Source organism: Rhinopithecus bieti, unplaced genomic scaffold, assembly GCF_001698545.2.
Source record: "Rhinopithecus bieti isolate Rb0 unplaced genomic scaffold, ASM169854v2 scaffold_30846, whole genome shotgun sequence".
NCBI classification, from domain to species: domain Eukaryota; kingdom Metazoa; phylum Chordata; class Mammalia; order Primates; family Cercopithecidae; genus Rhinopithecus; species Rhinopithecus bieti.
In genome coordinates, this window is record NW_016814438.1 from 457,549 (window position 1) to 485,256 (window position 27,708).

The 27,708-nt window shown below is 35.4% G+C and overlaps 1 protein-coding gene across 6 annotated transcripts in view; it reads right to left on the minus strand.

Moving 5' to 3' along the window:
• The window catches only part of DLG2 (discs large MAGUK scaffold protein 2), a 2,095,027-nt gene that overhangs the window by 376,620 nt on the left and 1,690,699 nt on the right, over positions 1-27,708 (minus strand). The gene's annotated exons all lie outside the window — the stretch shown is intronic.

Genomic DNA, 27,708 nt, shown 5'->3' on the forward strand with positions numbered 1-27,708 from the left:
CATGAATAAGTTACACTGTTTAAATATATGTAATAATTTCAGAGAGAAGATAAGAAAAAGAAGCTAGATGCTTGCTTTTCATGTTTTCTTCTCTTGCCACCTTGTCATATTTTATATTTTCTAGCATTTATTGTTATTAACTGATTGATTATGAGGCTAGTCACACAAAAAAGTGAATTATTCCAGTATACAGTCTAAAAAATAAAAAAAACTTCTTTAAAAATATTCTATTAGAAAATAAAGAATAAAAAGAATGCTAAAAAATTTATTAATAAATAAATTAATTTATTTTTTGAGACAGTCTTGCTCTGTTGCCCAGGCTGGAGTGCAGTGGTATGATCTCGGCTCACTGCAACCTATGCCTCCCAGCTTCAAGTGGTTCTCCTGCCTCAGCCTCCTTAGTAGCTGGGATTACAGGCACATGCCACCATGTCTGACTACTTTTTAAAATTTTTAGTAGAGACTAAAAATGTTGGCCAGGCTGGTCTTGAACCCCTGACCTCAGCTGATCCACCTACCTCGGCCTCCCAAAGTGCTGGAATTACAGGCATGAGCCACCATGTCTGGCCAAAAACTTTAAAATGTATACTTAGACTATTATTTTTATAACATGGCAGAATATCAAATCATTTTAAACATTGTGATTGCCTCTTTTAAAAGATGATTTTCACTGTACTATGGCTTATACAATTTTAACTTACATTAAACTATGAAGCAATAACAATAGAGGACAGTCACACACTGCGTAACAATGTTTTGATCAATGATAGATTACACATATGATGATGGGCCCAAAAGATTATAATGGAGCTGAGAAATGGCTATTGCCAAGTGACATCATAGTCATTGTAACATCATAGCATATTGATTACTCATGTGTTTGTGGTGATGTGGTGTAAAGGAACCTACTGCACTTCTAGTCATATATATAAAAGTATAGCATATACAATTGTAAAGAATAAATAATACTTGATAATGATAATAAATAACTATGTTCTTGGTTTATGTATTTACTACACTATGCTTTTTATTGTTATATTTGAGTGTACCCCTCTCCTTATTAAAAAATATTAATTGTAGAAAAGCCTCAAGCAGCTCTTTCAGGAGGTATCCTAGAAGAAGGCATTATTGTTACAGGAGATGACAGATCCATGCTGTAACATTTTGCATGGTATTGCTCCTGAACATCTTCCAGTTGGACAAGATGTGAAGGTAGAAGACAATGATATTGATGATCCTGACCCTGGGTAGACCTAGGCTAATGTATGTGTGTGTGTCTTCATTTTAACAAAAGTTTAACGTGTAAAAAAAAAAAAAAAAGAAAAGCTTATAGAATAAGAATAAAAAAAAGAAAATACTTTGTATAGCTGTACAATGTGTTTGTTTTAAGCTAAGTGTTATTACAAAAGAGTCAAAAGTTAAAAAATAAAAGTTCATAAAGTAAAAAAGTTATGGTAAGCTAAGATTAATTTATTATTGAAGCTTTTTAAAAATAAATTTAGTCTAGCCTAAGTGTACAGTGTTCTTCAAGTCTACAGTAGTGTACAATAAAGTACTAGGACTTCACATTCACTTATTACTCATGCACTGATTAACCCAGAGCAATATCCAGTCCTATAGGTTCCATTTATGGTTAAATGCCCTGTACAGGTGTACCATTGTTTACCTTTTATTTTTTACTGCACTTTTTCTATGTTTAGGTATGTTAAGTTACATAAATAGTTATCATTGTTTTGCAATTGCCTACAGTACTCAGTACAGTAACATGGTATACAGGATTGTATCCTAGGAACCACAGGCCATACTATAGAGCCTAGGCTTGTAGTAGTCTACTTGTTTCAGTTCGCATAAGTACGCTCTATTATGTTCCCGTAACAATGATGATGTTGTCTAATGGTGTATTTCTCAGAATGGATGCCCATTGTTAAATGACGCATGAATGTATTTTAAAAAATTATTATGAGATCATTTTAAAGGAATAATAGACTCCATAAAGGTATGACAATTTTTTTTTTTTTTTTTTTTGAGATGGAGTCTTGCTCTGTCACCCAGGCTGGAGTGCAGTGGCGCAATCTCGGCTCACTGCAAGCTCCGCCTCCAGGGTTCACGCCATTCTCCTGCCTCAGCCTCCCCAGCAGCTGGGACAACAGGCGAACACCACCACGCCCGGCTACTTTTTTTTTGTATTTTTAGTAGAGACGGGGTTTCACCGTGTTAGCCAGGATGGTCTCGATCTCCTAACCTCGTGATCTGGTCGCCTCCGCCTCCCAAAGTGCTGGGATTACAGGCGTGAGCCACCGCACCTGGCCAGGTACAAGGATTTTAAAAATCCGTTTCAGAGTATGTTTGAATGCTCATTCAGTACCATACTTGCCGCATACATTTTCATTGCATTTTACAATCATAAGATAATTAACATGCAAATTACTCAAGAAGATAGATATTGATCAAAGGTCTTTTGACTAAAGACATAATTTCTATAGCTTACTTGGCTTAAGACTTTTTTTTAAAAAAACACACACCTAGTAGAATAATAAAGCTATCATTAAAATATTTGACATTTTATAAAACAATAATAAAAAATACTTAAAATATTAACTCTACTTCACTATACTTTTATTGAATAAATATTGGGTAAAGTTATATGCCCTTAAGACAGCAAAAATAGTTAATTGGAAAATGATGGCATAGTAAATTATAAAGCAACATCTCTGGAATTATATTTGAAATGCAAAGATTGTTAAATTAACCATAATAGTTGTTAAAAATAAATGGAAAATTGATTTAAATTGATAGGGCAATTAAAGCAAGTGTTATCTAATTTCCTTGTGATGTGGGTAATTATTTTTATTGATGCTTTGCCACCCCATGGAACCATGAATATATTTGTTTGCCTCAGATTTACAATTTGTTTATTAAGCAAATTATAACCAAAGAGTAAAATACCCCATATTGGCTTTTCCTATAAAATTTAAAATACATATCAGCTCATGTTTCCCAAAACTGTTACTTTATTATATATGAATATAGGGAAGTTTAAAAAAATATATTTACAAAAGTTTCTTAGCCACATACTAAGATCAATCTACCACATTTATAAAAGTACAGAGGTTATTCCAAACTCTGAAAGGAGAAGGTTAAAACAAATTCAGAGACTCCAGTTTACATCCATGATGCCAGCAGTAAATGCCACGGTCTTAGCTACAGAAGAGCTATAGAAATAAATTAGCACCATAAAGACGGTTAAGTCCAACAAAGACAGCAAGTATGTAGTTGATATTTGAAGTTGAATACTGCACAAAGACAATGAAATCACTATGGATACTATAGATAGGTAGGTAGGTAGGTAGATAGATAGATAGATAAAAATTGAGTAACATTTTTTCTTCAGATTAGGTTTATGTACTTCTTTTTAACTAGTGACTCTGTTCAAGGTGAAGCAAAGTATTTTTAGTAAATGTCCCTCTCAGAGCCAGAGCATGTTTCTGAATGTACACAACTAGTAATTTTTCCAATTTCCCTTACTTTGATGTAACATGCATGTGTTTAAAAACAATGAAAATTTATTTAACAATTAACCATATTCTAAATATTCAAGATGATAAATAAATCTGTAGTTTATGTCTACATTGAGAATATATGTTTATTTACAGGTGGAAATATCCATCTGTGCTATAAGATTGCATCTATCCTCATTCATTTATTCATTCACACATCCATTCTTTCAATAAGCATCTCCTGAGTACATACTGTTCATTGTATTACCAGCTGCTATAGAGCATGGCCAAAGTAAATGTAAAGAATTTTTTTCCATTTTTAATTTTTAGTTGTTATGGATACATAATATATGTAAATAAGGTACACATGATAATTTGATACAAGTATACAGTGTGTAATGATCAAATAAGGATAATTGGGATATCCATCACCTTAAACATTTATTATTTCTTAGAGTTAGAAACATTTTAATTCTGCTGTTAGTTATTTTGAAATATATAATACATTATTATTAACTGCAGCCACCCTATTGCACTACTGAACACTAGAAAGATCTATTTCTTTTATCTAACTGTATGATTTTTATCCATTGACCAGAAACGCTATAATAATAATGACCCAAAAGTGAGTTCATATGGGTGAGTGTAGTTGAAACATGTCTGAAGCAATGTTCTAAGACCAAATAATGCAATTAATTTTTGGATAGCTATTCTATGAAGACAAATGTGGGCTAGGACCACTGAGCAATAAGACCAAACACAAATTACCTGGGTGTTTCTTGCATAGACTCTGTTAAAGCAGGGGCAGGCTGTCTACCTTATAAGACCTAGACAGGCTAAGGCATGCCATGACTAATGCCCCTGTCCCCCATCCCTGTTACTAATTTCACATCTCTTCCCTTCAGTAGCTAATTTTTCCCTCCTTCATTTCATTCAAAACATACTTACATCATTGATATTTCTTTTTATTTTTCCCCCCCTTTAACTTTTATTTTAAGTTCTGGGGTACGTGTGCAATATGTCCAGATTTGTCACATTGGTAAGTGTGTGCCATGGTAGTTTGCTGCAAAGATCAACCCATCAATGTGATATTAAGCCCAGCATCCATTAGCTCCTCTTCCTGATGCTCTCCCTCCCCGCTTCCCTCCCCCTGACAAGCCCCAGTGTGTGTTATTTCCCCCATGTGTCCATGTGTTCTCATCATTCAGCTCCCAGTTACAAGTGAGAACATGTGGTGTTTGGTTTTCTGTTCCTGTGTTAGTTTGCTGAGGATAATGGCTTCCAGCTCCATCCATGTCCTTATACAGGACATGATCTCATTCCTTTTTATGGCTACATAGTATTCCATGGTATATATGAACCACATTTTCTATATCCAGTCTATCATTGATTGGCATTTAGGCTGATTCCATGTCTTTGCTATTAGGAATAGTGTTGCAATGAAAATACATGTGTATTTATCTTTATAATAGAATGATTTATATTCCTTTGGATATATACCCAGTGATGGGATTGGTAGGCTGAATTTTTTTCCTCTAGGTTTTGAGGAATTGCCACACTCTCTTCCACAATAGTTGAACAAATTTATACTCCCATCAACAGTGTAAAAACATTCCTTTTTCTCCACAACCTCACCAGTATCTGGTTTTTTTTGTTTGTTTGTTTTGTTTTGACTTTTAATAATAGCCATCTCACTGGTGTGAGATGATATCTCATCGTGGTCTTGATTTGCATTTCTCTAATGATTAGTGATGTTGAGTCTTTTTTCAGGTTTGTTGGCAGCATGGGTGTCTTCTTTTGAGAAGTGTGTTTATGTTCTTTACGTGCTTTTTAATCGTGTTGTCTTTTTTTCTTGTAAATTTGTTTAAGCTCCTTGTAGACTCTAGATATTAGACCTTTGTCAGATGACTAGATTATAAAATGTTTCTTCCATTCTGTAGGTTGTCTGTAACTCTGATGATAGCTTGTTTTGCTGTGCAGAAGCTCTTTAGTTTAATTAGATCCTGTTTGTCAATTTTTGCTTTCGTTGCAATTACTTTTGGCATTTTCGTTATCAACTCTTGCCTGTGCCTATGTTCTGAATGGTATTTCTTAGATTTTCTTCTAGGTTTATTATAGTTTTGGCTTTTATACTTATGTCTTAAATTCATCTTGAGTTAATTTTTGTACAAGGTATAAGGAAGGGGTCCAGCTTCAATTTTCTGCATATGGCTAGCTATGGATGCCTTCAGCTTTGTTCTTTTTGCTTAGGATTGTCTTGGCTATTCAGGTTCTTTTCTGGTTCCATAAGAATTTTAAAACAGTTTATTCTAATTTTGTGAAGAATGTGAATGATAGTTTGATGGGAATAGCATTGAATATATAAATTACTTTGGGCAGTATGGCCATTTTCATGATACTGATTCTTCCTATCCATGATGATGGAATGTTTTCCCATTTGTTTGTGTCATCTCTGATTTCCTTGAGCAATGGTTTGTAGTTCTCAAAGAGGTTCTTCACTTCTCTTGTTAGCTGTATTCCTACAGCCTTGATATTTCTAGAGTATTCAGACATAGTCATAGACTGTCAACTTAGGGTCTTTGCTACAGCTGTTCTGCTACATGGAATACACTTCTTTCAGAGTTTTGTTCAAGTATCAATTTCTATAGGAGCTGGAACCTAAGCTCCCTATTTAATGCTGTCCCCTGACTGTATATATTTTTTCCTTACCCTGCTCTAGTTTTCGTTTTCCCTTAGCACGTATTACCTTGTAATATACTATATAAATCATCTACATATTTTGTTTGTATGTTTTTTACGTTCTGTCTCCTTGATGAAAACGTAAGCTCTGTGATGACAGTTTTTTGGTCTATTTTGTACTATGCAAGTATAACAAAAGCAGGTGCATACTTGCCTCTTAAATATGTATTAAATGAAAGAATGAATGAACTAATGAATATAAGAGGACAAGGAAAGTCCCATGTCTCTCAGAAAGTCCCCCCTTAAAGATGAAATTAGTGGCTTTGAATGAGCAAAGGGGAGAAACAGTGAGCCATGGTAGGTGCAGTCAGTAACTGTATAAGGCATCACATTGCCTCAGGTAAACTTTGATGAGCTCTCCATCCTCAACCTCTCAGGGTTTATGGTAAGCACTGAGCAGGCAATGGGACAACAGCAGAGGCACCTTCACTTTCTGATTCTTTCGTCTTATAACTGTGCAAATTTGAGTTTCCATTTCTTTGTAATAAAGGAGTAAGTATATCTATATTCTATGGTGACTGGCAATAATAGATGCTTGATAAATAAAGTGCTCTCAATAAACTGTCAAGTTGTTGGGAAAACAGGACACTAACACTTTGGCATAATCTAACTGGTTTGGATGAGTTCTATATTGCTACTAGCATTATGTGAGGGGAGCATGACTTACTTCTTAGAGGAGAAGGAGAATAATTAACAGAAGTTTTAGCATTTGGACTGGGTCTTGATAGGTGAAGTTAGAACTGATAAAAGAAAATGCACATTTAAAACCAACATGTCTTCGGATTCTAGGCTGGATAAATGACTAAAGAGTCAACCGTCCTGATTTATGTCACACAGGGCTAATAAAGTCCCACTTTACTGGGCTGAAAATTGAAGCAAAAATGCCTGGCAATCAAAACATGTACTTATGATACAGTAAGCCAGAGTAGTCCCTACTGAAATGAATACAATGAGTTCCGGACTCAAATCGGATGAAGATTTGTGTAAGGAAACTGAAAATAGCCAAAACACTGATTTTGGGGAAGTGATAGTTTTGTAACAACTACAGAATTGGTTACCATTTTGAAAAGAAGTGTCCATGATAAAGAAATAGCTCTGGACCATCACATGATGACAAAGTAGTCGATTATAAAACAAAGTCAGTGAAAAGAGTTGGTAGTTCTCACCCCAAAATGCTGATTATAACACCACCTACTGTGGAATGTTGGGCTATTAAGAATAAGACTAAACATTACCGCATGTGGGTCATAAACAAAGCTGACAGAAAAATGTAAGTAATCATTTCACAAAAGGAAGTAAAATCAGTGAATTTTTCAGTACTCTAGTAAAAGAAAAAGGCTTGCCAAATTTAAACACCTAATTGCTCAAGTAATTAAAAATGACCTGTTTGGCAATCACTTGATGCACATACAGAATTTCAGGATTACATCAATTATACAAAGCTGGGTTCATCTTTTCAATTTTCTTGCATATCTCCAAACAGTGATTCCTCATGTCAAACATAAGAAATGCAGGCATAAGCACAGGAAAGTCTGAACCTGATTAAAGTCTTATAACTGAAAGTTTTCCACACAAAATCTTTTCCCATCCTGTAAAAGAGAACACCATGAACGGATCACAGTTCACTCTTTTCCCTTGCTGCCCGCCTACGCTGAGGAGGAGGTGTCAGTGAGAGGTGGGGCCTGAAGCAGAAACTTGGTAGCAGAGATTGATACTGTGCTGAAGCTCAGAATAAAGACTCAAATGCTTTGAAAAGTCATATGATTACAATGTACCCGAATATTCTTTGTGGGTGTAGAGAACTAAGCCCCATGATGTCTTATAATCATTCAATGAGTTGGTTCAACTTTATTTCATGTGACTTTCTTAGGAGAGGGCTCTGGGGTGTCGCTAAACAATTCAAAATTATTAAGCATAGTGGTCCTGTCAGAGTTTATTTAGGATCTGCTAGATAAGGTGTTTACTGCTTTACAGAAAGCACTAGTAGTTTTCTACACATTCTGTCTACATGGTTTTATTAAAGGAAACACAGAATGTATCTTGAACCCTGGCTGGCCCTGTCTGAGTTGCCCACACTCACAGGCAACTTAACTTATGAATGTGCATACATTTCAGCTAAACAACAACAAAAAAACCATTCCCTGTAGGAACTGGTCTATACTGATAACACACTACTTGACATCTCTTCCTTTTTAGAAAGAAAACTTTGCTTTAACAAATACCAAAAAAAAAAAAAAAAAAAAAAAAAAAAAAAAAAAAAGGCATCTTTTATTTTAATTTGAGAGAGTAGTTAATCACACTGGCCACTGCCAATATGGTTAATTAAAAGCCAAAGCTTTATCTTCTTACTCTTTGGATTCTCTCTGGATTCCAAAGACAAAATTTGAGGTTGAAAGAAGTGATTCTGTTTAAAATTTCTAATGCACTGACAAAGAGCATCTTCAATCATGCTTGAAGAATTGCTCACAGATCACCCAATTAACTTAATATAGCCACAGCCCAAAACTTTTTATCCTACTACGTATCTTGTAATACCCACTCATACCTTTAGCACATTGCTTTAATGCCTATTTTATTCGAAAAATTCACATTTGTATACCTATCCTTTCTGCTTTCCCTTTGCTCAAAGGAAGAAACATTATTTTTCTTTTGTAAACTGAAATCTTCCCCTCCAATTTAGGGCTTTACTTCTTCCTTTTTTTCCCCCTCCCTTTCTCTCTCTAGAATATTCAGTTCCTCAGCCTCAATGCTTTTCTTTTTTTATGGATTTGGCCATTCCTCTGTCTTGTCCTGAAAAGATCTCTTCAACTTGCCACAACCTCCTTACCATAATAACTGAAGATTTTAGACACTGATCTATAGTGCTACCTCTATTTCTATATTACAAACCATCCTTAATCCCATCCATCTGGCCCCATACACCACAATCTACTCACATGACATCTGTTATAGGTTGACTTATGTCCCCCAAAAAGATGTGCTGAAGTTCTAACTCCTGGTACCTGTGAATGTAATTAACCTTATTTGGAAAGAGGTTCTTTGCAGATGTAACTTAAGAAGATGAGGTTATACTGGATCAGGGTAGGATTAGGGTCCAATGATTGGTGCCCTTATAAGAAGAGGAAATTTGGACACAGAAACAAAAAATACACAGGGAGGAATTTATGTGGTAAGTGACACAGAGATTAGAATGATGAATCTATAAGCGAAGGGACACCGAAGATTGTAAGCAACCACTAAAAGCTAGGGAAGAAGCATGGAACAAACTCTCCCATTTCTAAGTTGTACTCCAGTAGAACTAACTTTCTATGCCAGCCCTTCTTCCTCTATTTAACTCATTAAACACTTACTTATGTGTAGCAGCCTAAATATTGTTATTATATCAGTAAATTAGAGATCTATGTTTCTATCCTCATGCAGCTTATTTTCTACTACAGAGTAGGACAAGTATAAAAACCATGAAAATGCAGTGTGGTAAGTGCTTCTTTGAGAGGAATAGTGGCTATGGGAGCATATAGGTGGGCAGCCTACCTTGGGCCAGAGGGGGTAATGTCAGAGAAGGATAACTGCAGGACATTATATGCAATCTGAGACCTGGAAGATAACAATGAACCAAGAAAATAACTGACTGGGGAGAGATCATCCCTGCAGAGGGAAACATATACTCGAAGACCCAGCATTGAGAGATACCATGGCTTAGTAGAGAAACTGAAAAAGGTTTAGGTGAAAGTAATAAGTAGTTTTAGGTGGAGTGCAGTCTCCACAAGGAAAAGAACCACGTCTGTAGTATCCATTGATGTACATTCAGCCTATCCAAGTATCCAATAAGTAAATAAATGAGGATAAGAGATCACTCCCTCCACCGAATTAGAAGAGGAGGAAAGGACGGTAGAGATGAACGCTAAGATTGTAGGTTAATTACAGAACCCTAAAGAAATCCTCATCTTCCGTTTACTCTGGTAACAAGAAAGGATAATCATCAACCAAGAATGAGGGAAGTAGTAAGGTCAGAGAATAAAGAAAGTGTAGATGTTTTGGAATAGCTATTAGGGAAAATGGACGACTTAATAGCTTAGAGAATTGCATAAAATGGCAAAGAGCTGTGTTGATTGTCTAGTGAGGATTTGGAGACTGGATTAATAATAGCACTGTTCTAGGTTTTTTTCTCCAATAATTCACAGAACTCTGGATAAAAGCATGGAAAACAGGCAGTTAGATTGAATCACCTTACAGATTAATCTCTTATGTGCACTGATTTTTCCTTTTTAACAAAATTATATGATCCTAGAAAGCAGGGGTTGCACAAAATAGACTATGCTAGCACAGTGCTGACATATAGTAACTGTTCAATAAATATTTGCAGAAAGAATTAATGATTGAATTGTTCAAAGACCAAATGGTCACATCTCATAGGTATACTTTCAAATGTCAAGCATCCCACATTAAGAAAGCTATGTATGCTTTAGTTGATTGCTTTAGCTCAAAGGGAAAAAAGTGCATGTTGAGAATTTTTAAATGTGCCAACTACCGTATTGGGTGGTGAAGAATTAATGAAGAGTATGTCAGTCTCTTCTCTAAAGGAACACTAAAAATGACCAATGACAGACACAGTTATATTTCTTTTTTTTTTTAATTTTGATAATTTAATTGACAATGTTTTTCTTTTTTTTTAAATTTTTTTTAATTTCATTATACTTTAAGTTCTAGGGTACATGTGCATAATGTGCAGGTTTGTTACATATGTATACTTGTGCCATGTTGGTGTGCTGCACCCATCAACTCGTCAGCACCCATCAATTCATCATTTATATCATGTATAACTCCCCAATGCAATCCCTCCCTCCTCCCCCCTCCCCATGATAGGCCCCGGTGTGTGATGTTCCCCTTCCCGAGTCCAAGTGATCTCATTGTTCAATTCCCACCTATGAGTGAGAACATGTGGTGTTTGGTTTTCTGTTCTTGTGATAGTTTGCTGAGAATGATGGTTTCCAGCTGCATCCATGTGCCTACAAAGGACGCAAACTCATCCTTTTTTATGGCTGCATAGTATTCCATGGTGTATATGTGCCACATTTTCTTAATCCAGTCTGTCACTGATAGACATTTGGGTTGATTCCAAGTCTTTGCTATTGTGAATAGTGCTGCAATAAACATACGTGTGCATGTGTCTTTATAGCAGCATGATTTATGGAGCTGTTCCTATTCCTCTATGGACTATTCTTAAACATTTTTATTGTTATTTAAAACTGAGACTTAAGGAAATAATGATTCTAGTTTGGGCTCTCTTATTAACCATGTGACACTGAGTTAGTTGGTTTGAGTTTTTTGTTGTTGTCAGCTCTCTCTTCTCTGAGTTAGATAGGAGGCCAGTGAACTTTAAGGTTTGCTTTGTTATTTACTGTATTCTGTGAAGTAAACCACACTTAATTAAGAACTGCATTTATCAGATCTTGTTTGGACTGAACATTTGAGTTGGCCTGAATTTTCAGGTTGACCATGTTCTATGCATAGTTTCTGAAATTTTTAGCTATCTTCACTGGTCTTACTAGTCAACAAATGCCTTTATCTCACTTTTAATGATACATCATTTTCTACATAAAATTAGAATGTAATTATTTATATGAAGCATTGATATTTAGAACATTTAACAGCTAATGAACACCAACTAACCACAATAGGTAGCTGCCATAAATAACTGCTGTGATATGCACAAATTTGTTGTAGGAATGTCTCATTCCTCCACGTTGGATAGTTACCACTTTGAAGGGTGAGAGGGAAATAACCCTTTTATTTTGTATGCCCAGGGGTTTTATGAACAAAGTAGATACTTGAAAACTAATTTTTTATTTTTATTTTAAAAGACAGGGGTCTATACTATGTTGTCCAGGCTGAACTTAAACTTCTGAGGTGAAGGGATTCCCCCAACCTCAGCCTCCCAAGTAACTGGTACTATAGGTGTGCACCACTGTACCCAGCTTCAAAACTAGTTTTTAAAATGAATTATTGAGCTAAATAAAGATCACTGCATCTTTTTTCCATAAGTATACTTTATCAAAGCATGCAAGAAAGGGATGGGGGTAAAATAATGTAGTGAGCTACTTCATTCATTCATTAAAACAACACTCAGTTCCAGGCTATCTTAGTTTTCTAGGGCTGCAACAACAAAGTACTAAAAAGTAAGTGTCGTAACTAACAGAAATTTACTGTCTCAAAGTTCTGCAGGCTAGGACACCAAGATCAAGGCATTAGCAGGGTTGAGTCCTCCTGGAAGCTATAAGAGTAAGTCTATTCCATAACCCTCTTCTGGATTCTGGTGATTTGCTGGCAATATTTGGCATCCCTTACCTTGTAGATGCATCATCCTGATCTCAGTCTTTATCTTCACATGAATTTTCCCTATGTGCATGTCTGTCTCTGTGTCCATTTTTTTTTTTTTATAAAGACACTTGCATATTGCAACAGAGTCTACCCTTATGACCTTATCTTAACTTGACCATTAGCGAAGACCTTATTTCCAAATAAGGTCACATCCATAGGAACTGGGGGTTAAGACATCAACATCTTTTTTAGGACACAATTCAACTCATAACACTGGCACTGGGAAACATAAATATGAACAGAACACAGTTCCTGTTGTCAAGAAGTTCACAGACCAAGGTGGAAAGAATTATAAATAAACAGCATATATTAGTACATTGGAAGAAAATGAAGAAAGACAGGTTGTATCATACAAAACTTCTGAACTTCCAGGAGATAATGACAGTCAAGAGCAAGTCTACATGTAGAAATAGAGGCTCATGAGACTGCCATGTTAAAAAGTTTAGACCTTATGTTAGTGGCAATGAGGAGGGAGACTTTGAAAAATTTTAACCATGAAAATGACTTGATCACATTTGGTCTCTCTCCATTTTCCTTATTAATGCTTGCTGTTGTTTTAAAAATACATCAAGCTATCCTAAGAAAAAAAGAACAAAACTGGAAGAATCACATTTCCTGACTTCAAATTATGCTACAGAGCTATAGCAACAAAAACAGCATGATACTGGCATAAAAACAGACACACAGAAAAAGGTAACAGAATAGAGAATCCAGAAACAAATCTATACATCTACAATCAACTCATTTTTGACAAAGGTGCCAAGAACATACAATGGGGAAAAAATAGTATCTTCAATAAATGGTGCTGGGAAAACTGGATATCCATATGCAGAAGAATGAAACTAGACCCCTAACTATCGCCATATACAAAAATCAAATAAAAATGGATTAAAGACTTAAATCTAAGACCTGAAACCATGAAACTACTATAACAAAGCATTGGGGAAAATTTCCAGGACATTGGGTTTGGGCAAAAATTTCTTGAACAATACCCCACAGGCCCATACAACCAAAGCAGTTAATGGACTAACGGAATCACATCAAGTTAAAAGGCTTTTGATAGTAGAGGAAACAATCAACACAGTGAAGAAACAACACAGAGAATGGGAGAAAATATTTGTAAACTACCCATCTGACAAGGGATTAGTAACAAGAATATGTAGGGAACTCAAACAACTCTATAAGAAAAAACTCAATAATCGAATGAAAAGATGGGCAAAAGATCTGAATGGACATTTCTCAAAGGAAGACATACAGATGGCAAACAGATGTATGAAAGGTGCTCAACATCATTAATCATCAGAGAAAACATATTAAAGTTACAATGAAATATCATCTCACCCTAGTTAAAATGGCCTATATCCAAAAGAAAGGTAATGACAAATACTGGCTAGGATGTGGGAAAAAGGAAATCTTTGTACACTGTTGGTGAGATGTACGTTAGTACAACCACTATGGAGAACAGTTCGGACATTCCTCAGAAAACTAAAAATTGAGCCACTATATGATTCAACAACCCCACTTTTGGCTACCAAAAGAAAGCAAATCAGTATACTGAAGTGATATCTGCACTCTCATGTTTATTGCAGCACTCTTTACAATAGCTAAGATTTTGAAGCAAACTAAGTGTCCATCAACAGATGAATGGATACAGAAAATGTGGTACATATACACAATGGAGAACTATTCAGCCACAAAAAGAATGAGATCTAGTCATTTGCAACAATATGGGTGGAACTGGAGATCATTATGTTAAGTGAAATAAGCAAGACACAGAAAGACAAACATCTCATGTTCTCACTTAGTTGTAGGATCTAAAAATCAAATCAATTGAACTCATGGACATATAATAGAAAGTAAAGGATGGTTACTAGAGGCTGAGAAGTGTAGTAGGGAGTTTGGCAGGGGAAGTAGGGATGGTTAGTATGTACAAATAAATAGAAAGAACGAATAAGACCTACTATTTTATAGCCCAACAGGGCGAATAAAGTCAATAATAACTTAATATTTAAAAATAACAAAAAGAGTGTAATTGGATTGTTTGCAACTCAATGGATAAATGCTTGAGAAGATAGATACCCCACTCTTCATGACATGCTTACTTCACATTGCATGCCTGTATCAAAATATATCATGTACCCCTTAAATATATATAACTACTAGGTACCCACAAAAATTAGAAGTAAAAAAATTAAAAAATAAAAATACTTAAAGAGGCAAAAAACTATTATCAAACCTACTGCCTTATTTCTGACTATATATTTAAAAGCCTTTCATGCTCAATTCGGGCATTCTATTACTACACATTTCAAGTGACCATCATGGGCACTTTTAAGTGCCTAACACATTTTTCTTTCCACAAACTTCACAAAAAGAGCTGTCAAAAAATCATTCTAAATCCAACAATGCACATCAACTCATGCCTTATTTCTACTTCTTTCTTCATGATGGAAAATGTAGTCAGCCTTTAACTTGGCCTGATAAGAACTGTAAAGAGTATGCCAAATAAGGATGGGTGCAGTGGCTCACACCTGTAATCCTAGCATTTTGGGAGGCTGAGGTAGGTGGATCACTTGGGTTCAGGAGACCAACCTGGCCAATATGATGAAATATCATCGCTACTAAAAATACAAAAATGTAGCTGGGCATGGTGGTGCACGCTTGTAGTCCCAGCTTCTCAGGAGTCTGAGGGATGAGAATTGCTTGAACCCAGGAGGCAGAAATTGCAGTGAGCTGAGATGGTGCCACTGCATTCCAGCCTGGGTGACAGATCAAGACTTCATCTCAAAAAAAAAAAAAAAAAAAAAAAAAAAAAAAAAAAAAAAAATGCCAAATAGTCCCTCATACAAACAGGAAGCCCAAATTGTTTATCAGGAAAGAAGGGGTGACAATTTTAGATACTGAGAATATTGAAGTACTTGCCAAAAGTTAGATTTCAGGCTTTGGGAGGCCATGGCGGGTGAATCACTTGAGGTCAGGAATTCAAGACCAGCTTGGCCAACATGATGAAACTCTGTCTCTACTAAAAAAACAAAAAAATTAGCCGAGTGTGGTGGTATGCACCTCTAATCCCAGCTACTCAGGAGGCTAAGGCACGAAGATTCGCTTGAACCCAGGAGGCAGAGGTTGCAGTGAGCTGAGATCCCACCACTACTGCACTCCAGCCTGGGCAACAGAATGAGACTCCATCTCAAAAAAAAAAAAAGAAAAGAAAAGAAAAAAAGAAAGAAAAAAGAGAGAGATTGATACCTGAAAAATTCTCCCACGTGCTTGAGATTGGGTCTACCCACCCAGCCACTTACCCCTCAGCTAGCATTTACCTGCATGTACCACCTGTGGGCCTGTAGGTTGGCTAGCCCATCCCATCACAGCCATTGCCAATGCCAGTGTACACCATTCAGGATCTAGAGGGTTGTCCTACTACTATCACTGCCATTGTCCATGTTATGCCAAGTTCCCAGGGGCCTAATAACCTGCCCACCTGCCTGGCTCACTGCTACCACTATTGGCACTGAATAGGTCAACTGGAGGCCCAAGAATTGGCCCACCTAGACCCCCTATCATTAACGTAACCATACACTATACTGGGGCTCAAGAACAGACATGCTAAGCTCACTGCTGCCACCACTGGGGCCCAAAGATTGGCCTGCTTGGCATCCCGGTTTCCAGTAGATCTTCACCATATCCTCCACTTATAACTGCACCATATGCCACCAAGGAAATCACAGATGCAAATAATGCTGTTTATAGCCAAAAGAAAAATCATACAAAGACTACACTATTGCACACACCAAGAATCAAAGACAAAGTGCCCTACATCACCCACACCATAGATACATCTTCAGGAAAAAAGTACCCCCTACAAAAGCAAATTCAAAAAATGGGAAGAAGTGACTTATACCAGATCACACAGATATCAATGTAGTGACACCAGAAACATTAAAAAGAAAACTCAATATGACAGTGTCAAAGAAACACAATAATTCTCTAGTAACAGATCCCAAGCAAAAAAAAAAAAAAAACAAGTAATCCAATAAAAGAATTCATATTATTAATTCTGAAGAATCTCAGTGATATAGAAGATAATTATGAAAACCAATACAAAGAAATCAGAAAAACAATTCAGGATAGGAATGACAAATTTATCAAAGAGACAGATTTCATAAAAAAAGAACCAAACAGAAATTCTGAAACTGACAAATTCATTGAATATAATAGAAAATATATATGAAAGCTTCAACAGTAGATTAGATGAGGAAGAATCTTAGAACTTGAAGAATGGTCTTTTGAAATAAACCAGTGAGACAAATAAAGAAAAAAGAACAAAAGAGAATGAACAAAGCCTTCATGATACATGGAACACCATAAAGGGACCAAGTATTCAAATAATCAGGGTCTCAGAAGATGGAGAAAGGATGAAAGGGTTAGAAAAACTATTTAACATAATATTGCATGAAAACTTCCTAAGTCTAGCAAGAGAATTAGACATCCATATACAGGAGGCTCTGAGATATCCTTACAGCTACAATCCACAACAGGTCTTCTCCATGGCACATTACAGTCAAACTGTCTAAAGTCAAAGACAAAGAATTCTAAAAGCATCAAAAGTGTCTAGTCACCTATAAGGGAATCTCCACTAGACTAAAATTGGTTTCTCAGTAGAAACCATACAGGGCAGGAGGAAATTGAATGATATATTAAAATTTCAAAAGAAAACTGCCAGCCAATGATACTATGTACAGAAAAATTATCTTTAATAAATTAAGAAAAAATTAAGTCTTTTACAAAGAAGCAAAAACAGGAAATTCAACACCACTAGACCAGCTCTATAAGAAATGCTCAAGGGGGTCCTAAACCTGGAAGGAAAAGGACACATCTGCCATTATGAAAATATACAAATGTATAAAACTCACTGGTAAAGCATACATACAAATTAAAAAGAGAAAGAACTCAAAATAGTATCAAGACAGAAAGCTACCAAACCAAAATGGAAAACAATAAAAGAAACATAAAGTAACAAAGAATATACAGAACAACCAAAAAACAATTAACAATATGACAGGAACAAAACCTCACATATCAATATTAACCTTGAATGTAAACAGATTAAATTCGTTACTGAAAAGATATAGACTGGCCGAATGGTTACAAAAACATGATCCAACTATATGCTGCCTGTAAGAAACACACTTTACCTATAAAAACACATAAAGACACAAAATAAAGGGATGAAAAAAGATACTCCATAATAACAGAAACCAAAAGTGAGTAAGAGCAGCTATCCTTATATTGGATAAAACAGACTTCAAGTTAAAAAAAAAAAAAAGTAGAAAAGAGAAGTAAGAAAATTATATGATAGTAGGGAATCAATGCAGCAAGAGTATGCAACAGTTCTAAATATATACACACCCAGCACTGGAGCACCCAGATTCATAATACAAATATTACTAGTTCTGAAGAGAAAGGTAGATTCTAATACAATAATAGTGGGGTACTTCAATATCCCACTCTCGGCATTAGGCAGATCATCTACACAGAAAATTAACAAACATTAAAGTTGACTTTAGATAAAATTGACCTAACATACATTTGTAGAATATTTTATCTAATGGCTGCAGAATACATTGTTCTTATCAGCACATGAAACGTTATCCAGGATAGAAGATATGTTAGGTTACAAAACAAGTCTCAACAATCTAAAAATCAAAATCCCATTGAGTATATTCTCAGACCACATGGAATAAAACTATAAATCAAAAACAAGAGCTACTTTGGAAACTATACAAGTATGTGGAAATTAAACAACATATTCATGTTCTTAAACAGTCATTGGGTCAACAAAGAAATTAAGATGAAAATCAAAAAAGTTCTTAAAGCAATTGAATATGAAAATACAACATACCAAAATCTGTAACATACAGCAAAAGCAGTACTAAGAGGGAAGTTTATAGCAATAAACATCATAAACAATCTAACAATGCAACTCAAACAATTAGAAAAGCAAGAACAAATCCAACCCCAAATTAACAGAAAGAGAGAAATAATAAAGATAAGAGTAGAACTAAACAAAATAGTCTGAAAAAACAATATAAAGGATCAACAAAATGACACATTGGTTTTTTAAAAAGAGAAAATTGATAAGCTACTACCTAAAATAACAAAGAACACTCAAATAAACAAAATCAGAAAAGAAAGAGGAGACATTACAATTGATACGTGCATTAGTCTGTTTTCATACTGCTATAAATAACTGCCCACAACCGGGTAATTTATAAAGGAAAGAGGTTTAATTGACTAACAGTTCAGCCTGGCTGGAGAGGCCTCAGGAAACTTACAATCATAGCAGAAAGCGAAGGGAAAGCAACACAAGGCAGCAGGAAGGAGAAGTGCCAACCAAAGGGGGAAGAGCCCCTTTTAAAACTGTCAGATTTCGTGAGAACTCACTCATTATCATGAGAACAGCATGGGGGAAACCATGCCCATGATTCAACTATCTCTACCTGGTCTCTCCCTTGACACGTGGGAATTATGGGATTACAATTCAAAATGAGATTATTTGGATATTATGTGGAAATTATGTGGGTATTATGTGGATTACAATTCAAAATGAGATTTGGGTGATGACACAAAGCCTAACCATATCATTCTGCCCCTGCATCCCCCAAATCTCATGTCCCTTTCATATTTCAAAACTAATCTTGTCTTCCCAACAGTCCCCCAAAGACTTAATTCATTCCAGCATTAACCCAAAGTCCAAGTCCAAAGTTTTATCTGAGACAAGGCAAGTTCTTTCCACTTATGAGCCTGTAAAATCAAAATCAAGTTAGTTACTTCCTTGATACAGTGGGGGTACATGCATTGGGTAAATGCTCCGATTCCAACTGTGAGAAGTTGGCTACATCAAAGGGGCTACAGGCCCCACGCAAGTCCAAAATCCACAAGAGCAGTCAAATCTTAATGCTCCAAAATAGCTCCTTTGACTCCATGTCTTATATACATATCACACTGATGCAAGAGGTGGATTTCCATGGTCTTTGGCAGCTCTGCCCCTGTGGCTTTGCAGACTATAGCCCCCACTCCTGGTTGCTTTCATAGGCTGGTGTTGAGTGTCTGCAGTTTTTCCAGGTGCATCATGCAAGCTGTTAGTGGATCTACCATTCTAGGTCTGAAGGATAGGGGCCCTCTTCTCACAGCTCAGCTAGGCAGTGCCCCAGTGGGGACTCTGTGTGGGGGTACCCACCCCATATTTCCCTTCCGTACTGCCCTAGCAGAGGTTCTCCATGAGGGCTCCTCCCCCACAGCAAACTTCTGCCTGGACATCCAGGCATTTTCATACAACCTCTGAAACTGAGGTGGAGGTTCCCAAACCTCAATTCTTGACATCTGTGTACCCACAGACCCAACACCACATGTAAGCTGCCAAGGCTTGGGGCTTGCATTCTCTGAAGCAATGGTCTGAGCTGTACGTTGGCCCCTTTAACCCATGACTGGAATGCAGGGCACCAAGTCCAGAGACTTCACAAAGCAGCAAGACCCTGGTCCTTGCCCACAAAACCATTTTCTTTCTCTCCTAGGCCTCCAGGTCTGTGATGGGAGGGTCTGCCGTGAGGATGTCCAACATGCCTTGGAGACATTTTTCCAATTGTTTTGGTGATTAACATTTGGCTCCTTGTTCATTATGCAAATTCATGCAGCTGGCCTGAATTTCTTTTCAGAAAATTGGTTTCTCTTTTCTACTGCATTGTCAGGTTGCAAAGCTTTCAAACTTTTATGCTCTGTTTTCCTTTTAAACTTAAGTTCCAGTTCTGAACTATCTCTTTGTGAATTCATAAAACTGAATGCTTTTAAGAGCACTCAAGTCAGAACTTGAACACTTTGCTGCTTAGAAATTTCTTTCACCAGATACCCTAAATCATCTCTCTTAAGTTTAAACTTCCACTAATTTCTAGGGCAGGGCAAAATGCCTCCAGTCTCTTTGCTAAAGCACAGCAAGAGTCACCTTTATTCCGGTTCTCAACAAGTTCCTCATCTCCATCGGAGACCACCTCAGCCTGTACTTCATTGTCCACATCATTATCAGTATTTTGGTCAAAGCCATTCACCAAGTCCCTAGGAAGTTCCAAACTTTCTCACATCTTCCTGTCTTCTTCTGAGTCCTCCAAACTCTTCCAACCTCTGCCTGTCACTCACTTCCAAAGCTGCTTCTACATTTTTGGGTATCTTTATAGCAGCACCCCACTCCTGGTACCATTTACTTGTATTAGTCCATTTTCATACTGCTATAAAGAACTGTTTGGGACTGGGTAATTTAAAAAGGAAAGAGGTTTAATTGTCTCACAATTCAGCATGGCTGGGGAGGCCTCAACAAACTTACAATTATGGCAGTAGGTGAACTGGAAGCAAGGCACCTTCTTCACAATGTGGCAGGAAGAAGTGCCAAGGGAAGGGGAAGAGCCTCTTATAAAACCATCAGATTTCATGAGGACTTACTGTCACAAGAATAGTATGGGGGAAACCACCCCCATGATTCAGTTACCTCCACATGGTCTCTCCCTTGACACATGGGGATTATGGGGATTATGTGGATTACAATTCAATATGAGATTTGGGTGGGGACACAAAGCCTTACTATATTAATTCCACAGAAATACAAGATCATCAGAGACTATTAGGGACAACTGTTTGACAAATAACTGGAAAAAGTAGAGGAAATGGATAAATTCCTGGAAACCTACAACCTACCAAGGTTTAGTCAGGAAGATATAGAAAACCTGATCAGATCAATATTAAGTAGTAAGGCTGAAATAGTAATAAAAGTCTCCCAATAAAATAAAGTGCAGGATCAGATGGATTCACTGCTAAATTCCACCACACATATAAAGAAGTAATATCAATTCTCCTCAAACTACTCCAAAAAAATTGAACTGAAAGAAATTCTCCCTAACTCATTCTATGACCAGTATTACCCTGATACCAAAACCTGAGGACACAACAAAATAAGAAAACTATACATAAATTCCCTGATGAACACATCTTCAAAAAATCCTCAACAAAATACTAGCAAACTGAATTCAACAGCACATCAAAAAGATAATATACCATTACAAAATGGGATTTATACCAAGGGATGCAAGAATGGTTTTACATATGCAAATCAACAAACATAATACATCACATCAACAGAAGGAAGCACAAGAATCATATGATCATCTCATCAGATGCAGGAAAAGTATTTGAAAAATTGAACATCACTTTATAATAAAAATTTTCAATAAGCTAGGCATAGAAAAAATATACTTCACAATAATAAAGGCCATATATGACTAACACACAGCTAATATCATACTGAATGGAGAAAAGTTGAAAGTTTCTCTCTAATAACTGGAACAAGATAAGAATGCTCAAAAAATACTCCACCAAAAAACTCTTAGAGGTAATAAATTCAGTAAAGTTAGAGAATACAAAATCAATATAAAAAAAGCAGTAGCATTCTGTACACCAATAATGAAATAGTCAAAAAACAAATTAAGAAAGCAATTTCATTTACAATGGTTACAGAAACCAAATACCTAGGAACAGATTTAACCAAGGAAGCGAAAGATCTCTACGAGGAATACTACAAAACACTGATGAAAGAAATTAAAGAGGACATAAACAAATGGAAAGATATTTCATGCTCATGAGTTGAAAGAATTAACATCATTAAAATGAGATAACTTCCCAAAGCAATCTACAGATTCAATACAATCCCTATAAAAACACCAAAGTCAGTTTTTTCACAGAAATGAGAAAAAGAATTCTAAAATTTGTATAGAATAAAAAAGAGCCAGAATAGCTGAAGCAATCCTGAGAAAAAAACAAACAAAATCCCCAACCAAAAAACCCCAAAACCAAAAACAACAAAACAAAACACAAAAATAAGCAAACAAAAAACAAAGCTGGAGGCATCACACAACCTGACTTAGAAATACATTATAAGGCATGGTATTGGTATAAAAATAGACACTTAGACCAATGGAACAGAATAGAGAAGTCAGAAATACATCCTCATATTTACAGCCTACTGACATTTGACAAAATTGCTAAGAACATGTACTGGGGAAAGGACATCCTTTTCAATAAGTGATCCTAGGAATATTGGATATCCACATGCAAAAGAATGAAACTGGAACCCTATCTGAACAAAAATCAACTCAAGATGGATTAAAGCCTTAAATGGAAGGCCTGAAACTATAAAACTCACAGAAGAAAATCATGGGGATTTTCTTCCCCAAGTTGGCAGATACTAGAAGCTGGAAAAGGTTGGTGGGGAGAAGAGATGTAAGTTAAAGGGAAAACACCTCATGACACTAATCTAGGCAAAGATTTTATGGCTAAGAACTTAAGACCATGGACAACTAAAACAAGAATAGACAAATCAGACTATATTAAACTTCTGCACAGTAGAGAAGACAATTATCAGAGGGAAGAAACAACAAATTGAATGGGAGAAAATGGTTGCAAACTATTAATCTGACAAACGACTAATATCCAGAACATACAAAGAACTCAAACAACTCAACAACAAAAATAATCCCATTAAAAATGGGCAAAAGACATTAATAGATATTTCTCAAAAGATGACATTGAAATAAAAAAATGTTCAATATCATTAATCATTAGAGAAATGCAAATCAAAACCACAATGAGATATCATCTTATTCCAGGTAGAATGTTTATTATTAAAAAGACAAAAAATAACAGATGCTGACAAGAACATGGAGAAAAAGGGAGCTCATACACTGTCAGTGGGAATGTGAAATACTGCCGTCATTTGCCACTATGGACAACAGTATGGTGATTTCTCATAAAACTAAAAACGGAACTACTATACAATCCAGCAATCTCATTGCCGGGTATTTATCCAAGGGAAAATACATGAATATATCAAAGAGACACCAGTACTGACATGTTTATTGCAACTCTATTCACAATAGCAAAGACATGAAATCAATCTAAGTGTCCATCAATGAATGGATAAAGAAAATGTGTTATCTATACACGACAGAATATTATTTGGCTGTAGAAAAAAATAAGATGTCATTTGTAGTAACATTGATAGAACTAGTGGTCATTATATAAAGTGAAATAAGCAGGTACAGAATGACAATTATTGCATGTTCTCACTTACATGTGGGAGCTAAAAAAGTTGGCAGATACTAGAAGCTGGAAAAGGTTGGTGGGGAGAAGAGACGTAAGTTAATGGGTGCAAATACACTTAGATAAAAGGTATAAGTTCTATTCAACAGCAGAGTGACTATAGTTAAAAACAATGTATTGTACATTTCAAAGTAGCTAGAAGAGAGGACTTGAATTGTTCCCAACACATAGAAATGATAAATACTTAAAGTGATGGATGCCTCAAATACCCTGCTTTGATCATTACATATTCTACGCATGTAACAAAATATCATATGTACCCCATAAATATGTAAAATACTATATATCAATAAAAATACAACAAATTATATTCTGTGTCATTGGGAATATGTTCTCTTTTATATAATAAAGCATCATTTATTCCTTTTCAAATTTGCCTTTTTTCTTTACTATATTCAGTAATCACTCATTAAAACTCACTCTAAGAGACTTTTTTCCCTCAATTTTCTCTCTGCTCATGATTTAGTTTGAACTTTTCCTTGCTCCCCCAACACTGACTGTTTGTCATATCTTCTTCACAAAACCAAATTTTGAAAAATAAAATATAACACAACAGGTATCTGCAATCTGCTAAGAAACTAAAAGACTAACATTAAATTTAAAAATTTATAAACATTTTAATTCACCAAAATTGTCAAATGGGCAACTACCTCACTTGATCACCCTTATAGGGCTCTTTGTAAAAGAGATAATTGGAAAATCTGGACTCAGCTTGGATCCTAGGAAAGAGTGGAAGTTATGTAATTGAAACAATTATACAAACATTTCTTTTTTCAAGGACATCTTGCTCACTATGAAACAACAAAGGGTTTACTCATTATGGTTCCGATTTATGAAGTAGCGAAACAATATTTCCAGGATTTATTGTTTGGTTTCAGACATGCCAAAGAAGGTGTCTGAAACCACTGGGTAACAGACGCTTCCTTGTTATACTGTGACAAGTGTTAATATTTTCAATTACACAGCAGTTGAGTTAAGATATCTTTACTTTGCCATAAAATCTGTTTAATTGCAACTAAATATCTTTTATATCAAATCCATTAACCTTTACAACAATCTATCTTGCATATCCAATTGTACAAAGCTTATAGCATGTACCTTTTGGCTTTATTTAATCTTATACTTTTGCCCAACTTAGTTTAATTTACACATATAAATTCATAATTGAACATCTTTAATGACTGCTTAAAAGACATACAATATTTTGCATGCTAAAATAATAAATGAACTATTGGAAAAAGTCACTTTTAATGGATCTGTTTTCTAATATGTAAAGAGACAATATATGACACGACCACCATATGGAATAGGAGAAAGATCACTGGTGTAATCCCTGGTTCTACCATTTAAAAGCTGTATGACCTTGTAATATGCTCTTTAGCTTCTCTGAGAATCAGTTTTATCAGAAGAATGGTATTAGGAGGCTAATAGTTACCTCATAATATCACAGTGAGAATTAATTATGATAATGTATGAGAAGGAACTACATAGTATAAGTTCCAGTATTGAAAGGATATCTATTCCCTTTGCATTTTCTTTCAAGATTGTAATGAGAGACAAATGTAATATATCATGCACTTTAAACCATTTACATTTATTTAAATTTTAGGTATTATTAATATCTAAAGCAAAATACTAGAACATAAAATGAGTTATTAGACACACAAAACTATGTCATATCATGGCTACTCAATCTATTCTCTTTTATTTCTCAAACTCTCTTAAAATACTGCCATTTATCATCATAATTGGTTAATCCTACAAAATAAAATGAGACAAATTATAGACCTGGGTTCTAATCCTATACCCTTGTATCATCTTCTTAGTGAACTCCCTCCAGTTACTCTACCTTATGCTTAAATTGTGAATTCCTTAAGAGTCTCTATCAGTTTCATATGAACATAAGTACAATTTAATTAATATGCAATGTTTGGCTTTTACAGCACAATTCCAAATGTAACAGAATGTATGAAGTTATCTCAATGATTGATATAGTTAGCTCACATGTTTTGGAGATGGAGGTTTGGTAATTTTGGTATGTATCTCTATTCAGACAGCTGTTGACAGATGGAAATTTGGTTTAAGAACGGTTCCAGAACATTCCTCCCTCTCCAAAAGATCATCAAATACTTTTAATAAGCATATTGGAGAAGACTAGAGAGATAGACATACAAAAATACCCACAACAGATATTTTGATAAGGGAGAGAGAAGGAGAAAAATAAAAAGAAGAAAAAAAGCTCTGACAAGTGAAATCAGGAGAATTCATACATATCAAAAATAAATTTGCACACTGGGTAGAGGCAAAACAAGATCTAAAACAAATTTGATCCTTTGGGTAGAGGTAAAACAAGGAGTAATACAGTAATAGATCTAGGAGGAATAGGGGACCATTCAAATAAGAGTTCCTGGGATGACCCAGTTGTCGTTAGGTGGATCACTCTCTTGTGCAGTTACATCTGGTATCTGTCTTTATCTACAGTTTTTTTCCTGTTTTTTGTTTTGTTTTGATTTGTTTTTTGACCTAGAGTGGGAATCAAGCATGTACTACTCAAATTACTTCTCTTCTTGTTGCTCCGTATCTAGAAAATATTAGACTCTCAATAAATATTTGTTAACAGGCTAAATAAACAAAACAAGGTTGCTGCTGTTTCATTTATTGTATCAGCATCTTAGATTTTTTATTCCTATAGCTTTTAACTATGGTTTCTTATATTTCACTTCATGTATAGGACTAGTAGAATGCCATTTTGGTCCTGATCCAGGAACTTTAAGTTGGAATATGCCTGGAAGATTTGAAATGTTAAGATATAAATTCCTCTCACATTTGCCATGATATTTTGGCATTCAAGATGCAAAGCAAACACACACCACCCTCGACCCCACAAAACCCATCCCCAAACCTACAGGAAATGATTCTAGAGGCGGAAGTGTAGAAATATAACCATAAGGATGCTAACTCAAGCTCCTAAAGCTCACATACTAAAATGAGCATATTGTGTGCTTTCTATTCTTTATGTGGTATAATTTTTTTTTTCTCATCTGTTCTTCAATAACGAGGTTGTATAACTTGAGGGGTGAATTTAACAAGGAAATCTAAGCTGCCCATTTGTTTTTATCAAGAGTGAGTTTTTATTTGATTCCTACAAGGGTGAGCAGAGAGCAACTAAAGTGAAGGGTCCTTGGGTGGGTGACCAAGTTAATACTTCTGTCTAGTTTGATACTGTGCAGTGTGGAGTTTTAAAGGTTATTCTCTGTAGAAAATAAATATTAAATGAGATAACAATATTAAATGAGGGACAATAATGATAGTTGTTTTTATTATTTACTATATACTAGGTACAAAGGAAATGACATTTCATTCATTATGCCTTATCTCATTTCATCCCATTAAAATAAAACCAATGAGGCAGGTATTATAACATTTTACAAACAAGAAAACAAAGATTAAAGATGTTAAGTAGTTTCCTTAAGGTCAGTGATTTAACAACCTGTGGGCCAAGACATGAATCCAAGACTGTCTGGCAGCAAAGCCTTTCTTCTTAAGCTTATTGTTCCATTCAGCCTTCCAGTCTGTGCATTGTGTTCTGGTATCACAAACTCTAAAGCATTCTACAAATACACACTAATCTTAGTAGTAGAAACAATAAAAATGAATTTAAAAGATACCTTAAGAAAAAAAATCTAAATAGTATGAAAATACTAGTATTTTTCACACTGGCATCAGCTAGAACTCATCTTTAACTGTAACATATGTTGTTAAATTTTAGATCTATATAAAGATTTCTGAGAATGACATAAATGATCATGACCACTGACATTTATTTTGTATGATAAAATGAATGACCCAAGCATTTTTATTGTATTATCTTTTTTTTTTTTTTTTTTTTTTTTTT